This window comes from Meleagris gallopavo, chromosome 5, assembly GCF_000146605.3.
Source record: "Meleagris gallopavo isolate NT-WF06-2002-E0010 breed Aviagen turkey brand Nicholas breeding stock chromosome 5, Turkey_5.1, whole genome shotgun sequence".
NCBI lineage: Eukaryota > Metazoa > Chordata > Aves > Galliformes > Phasianidae > Meleagris > Meleagris gallopavo.
In genome coordinates, this window is record NC_015015.2 from 52,245,674 (window position 1) to 52,249,932 (window position 4,259).

General features: G+C 37.2%; 1 protein-coding gene across 3 annotated transcripts in view; it reads left to right on the plus strand.

Annotated features, from left to right (window-relative positions):
- The window catches only part of ESR2 (estrogen receptor 2), a 46,848-nt gene that overhangs the window by 17,164 nt on the left and 25,425 nt on the right, over positions 1–4,259 (plus strand). The window lies entirely within an intron of this gene.

Here is a 4,259-nt window from a genome sequence, read left to right on the forward strand (position 1 = left end):
GCTTAAAATAAGAAACCTGAATTCTACACATTTCCCATCCTTGCAAATAAGTTCTTCATATGAAGAAATTTATTTAACACTGCACTGCATAACGTTTTGATTTAGCAGTGTTAATCAGCAGCAGTAGCTCAACAAAAAATTTTTTTTTGCAGTATTCCAAGGAAAAATAAACATGAACTTTTTTTAGAGCCTTTGTAGAGCTTATTTATTTATTTATTTATTGCATAAAATGGTAATAATTTGGTGAAGCAAACTCCAGACTTTGCTATGTGTATTTGTATTATATGTCCTGCAGGTAGCGAAAACAACAAAAAACAGTCGCACAGATTTTGTTGGTCCAGTGTTTCCATGCACTCCATTTATATAAAAATGACATGCAGAGAAAAGAAATGTGATAATGTAATTATGTAACATTTAAGAGTAATCTGGCATGGCATCCAAAATTGATTTCTGCCTTCATCTCCTAAATTGTTTTTAATTAAAGAAACAAAAGATTTATTTTTAAAATGGATAGATATGTCTTTTTTACGAATACTAGAAAACATTAAGAAGGTTGCCAGAGATGTTTCTGGAACTTAATTTCCCACCTTTAACATCTTCTGTTCCATTATTTTCCTTCTGCTTCTGATCGTACATGAATGGTTTGTGCAGGCCAGCAATGCTTGCTTGAATTATATACAAATAAATCAGTTTCTTGCTCACTGTGCCCCAATACTGTATTCACATTGTCCAAACTGCTCTGAAGCCGTAATTATTTCTATTATCCTCCTATGCTGTTTTTTTTTTATTATTATTATTTTAAATTATGCCCATTCTGTAGGGCACTTGGAAATATCTTGAGGTCCCTTTGAGGTGATGGGCTGGCATTTCAATTTTATGATGCAGTTATAAGTTTAGAGTAAAAATGTCCCTTAATCTTCAGATACCTGTGGCATCATTTTCAGTATGTTAATCAGTGTTTGGGACCTGTGCTTTGGAGATAGATGCATTCACCATTATGTGGTATCAGCACTTCCAGGAATTACGGAGGAGATTTTCCCAGAAGCTGAGGAAAATAAAAGTTGAAAATGACTCCTCAGCTAACTTTTGCACAGCATTTTGCTCATGGTCAGGGGAGAAATGTAGAGATTCAAATCAGTTGGAGCAAAAGGCAGTAATTATAACACTCTTCTTAGACTTATGATACACTAACCAGGGCAAGAGCTTGAGCACAGGAAGTGATGAACCCTCAGATACAGCCTTTGTCATTGTACAGTTTACGTTTGTATAAGATTGAATCATCTCCTGGGAATGAATGAGCCAGTGGTTTGTGGGAGGGAATCCTATTAAGAAGTGATAAAATCTGGACTGTTAATTTTTGGCTTCAACATTTTTTTGCTTTTTTGTTTTCTCAGTTTTGTTTTTGTTCTCTTTTTAAAGACAACGGTTTAAGGTTTAAAAAAACAAAACAAAACAAACAAACAAAAAAACAAAAAGCAAAAAAATCATGGTGCATAATGACTACCATAAACAAATCTTGTTAACTGCCAGGTCAGATCTTTGCCACATTTCTTCCTTTTTAATAAAAAGTAGAATCCTGGCTCGGGTTTTCCAAGTGTGACATCTGCATCAAACACTTCCAACTTGGGATATTGTATGAAATCTAGAACAAATTAAGAGACATGATAGATATTGAATAGCCTGAATAGTCTTGCTGATTCCTTCTCCTTCAGGGTAATCATCTTATCACTATTGATCATAGAACCATAGAATGGCTTGGGTTGGAAAGGACCTCAAAAATCATATAGTTCCACCCCCCCTGCCATGGGCAAGGTTTCCAACCACTACATCAGGCACCAGATCAGGTTGCCCAGGGCCCCCAGTCTGGCATGGACATCTCCAGGGATAGAGGATCATTACAAAATCATTGAGTTGTAACCTTCAAAAAAAAAAATATCTTAATTCTCTTTATGGAAAAATACTATATCTCTCTCTGTGTCCCTGAAGACTTTCAAGTAGAGATTGAATAAGGCATTGGGCAACCTGTTGGAGCTGTCGTGTTCCTGTTCACTGGACTAGATGGCCTTCAGAGTTCCCTTCCAACTCAAATGATCCTGTGATTCTATATGGAAACTACAATCAAAATTAGAGAGGACCACCTGGAGATATAAAGCAATTAATCTCCATCCAAGCAGCTCCTCAATTGCAATCAGGGTACATCCCCCTTTTTCCTGCATGGTTTGGTGCAGGAGCCCTGTGGGCACACAGCTACCCACCAGTTTTTCTGGAGGACCTGACAGCTCACTTTTCTGTTGAGAGTGCTTGAGTACATCAGTCCTGTGTACGATGGGAAGTGACCTCTAACCATGCATGAGGCTGTTTGTCTGGGTAAGCTGCCTGATTACTGCGTCCTTGGGGAAATGAGCATATAAGTCATAAGTTAAAATTCTCTATTTCCTAGCTCTCTTGTCCATAAAGACACCAGTAACAAAATAATTGCTTTTGAACCTCCCGCTGTGCTGCCACAGCTATAGCTGATGAGCAGATTTGATGCCCGATGAGCCTGTGGGAGGGATGCATTCCAGATTGTTGCTCTTCCTGCAAGCTGTTCACTGCAGTAGGCAGAAGTCACATAGTTTGCATGTGTGCAGAGTGGCTGCAGCTAAACTTTTAAGCAGATAAAGAAGCACTTGTGATGACTGGTAGGTAAAAAGCAGCACTCTTTTGTGTGATGTTGCAGTTTGTACTGTTTCTTTATTGTCATCTGGAACAGCTTTGTGCCCTAACGAGGGCAATAAACATAGTTTGCTACAGGTTATCAATCAGTCACTGAGATGCTCTCTGACTGATCTGGATTCTCTTCTGATTCTAACAATTGGATCTTGATTCTTAAGTAGAGCTATCTCTGATACTGTTGTGAAATGCCAAACTACTTTTCTCCCAAACACAGGGAATTAGAAAAGAGTAGCAATGTATTTTCCTTCTTGCTTTAGCAACTTATTAGGGATGTGTGCATGATACAGTCCCTTCATTCTACGGGAGCTTTTCTCCATATTGGTCTTCCCAGTGTAGCATAAGGGGGAATTTGTCAGTGATTCAGAAATCCTTTAGTTGTATGTGTGTCATCAGAGACCAGACTCATTAAATATCTAAACACCTTTATTCCCTGTAACAGCTGGATAAATGAACTTTTAAAAAAATCTTGCTGTAACTTAATTCTATGATAAATACTGTAACTTTTCTGTTTTGGAATTTGCTCAGAGAGGCACCTTTTTTTTTTCTTCTTTTTTTCTTCTTTTTTTCCCAAATCTTTTATTAGAAAACTAGAGAACATTGTCCTTGAATACTTGTGACCTGGAAGGTTTGTCACTGGCACGTAGGTGTTTTTGTCCTTACCTCGTGTCATGAAGCCAGCACAAAGTCTATTTTTAATGTGTTGATTAAAGTCTCTACTACAGCAATTTCAACATATTTCTAGCACTCTGTTTGAATTTGCTCTTGTTGGTGAGCAGATTTCTGCTCTGGAAGTGTACCCTTGTTCTTCAGAAGTTGCACAAACTGTGCAATCTGCTGTCTCATTCCAGCTGATGTTTCTTCTCTTTAATACTGCTGGAAGGGAGCATGAGGAGAACTCTGCATGAGGAGCCTCTGTGCTTAAATATATACTTCTAAGTTCTCTGCACAGCTTTCCTTTTGTCAAGCTGATACTGAGAGTATGCATGTGACAGTATTTTCTCTCTAGCTCAAATACTGTATTGACATGAAGGTAAGATATGCTAAAACTACCAAGAAAGTGTTGTCCAGAGAAGTATATAATGGATGTCCTTCCTATGCCTAAATCTTGCTTTACAGATGATCCAAGTTCCTTTCCTCTTTCTGTTTGTTTACTGGATCTTAGTGTCAAAAGTTGGTTTTCTTTCATGTTTTTTTTTTGTTCTAATGTTGAGTTCCAAAGAATAATTCCAATAAGTTGGAACAACTTGGTGCACTTCAGAAGTGCATCTTATTAATTTATGCAGAGCAATACGTATTTTTCTAATATATGAAAGCATTTTATTGATGATGTTTCTCTATTATCCTTGTATTCTTATCCTTTTATTCATCATTTCCACTGTTATGGTAATCAGCACTGGTGGTCACCTTGAACAGAAATCTAACGTTTTGAGCTGCTTGTTCACATCTCGTGTGAAAAATAATGAAATCCTTTCCTAGATTTACATAGCTATAATGGGATTGAATTCATTTTTTCCTTTTATAACATTTTTCTTCTCTATCAGAGA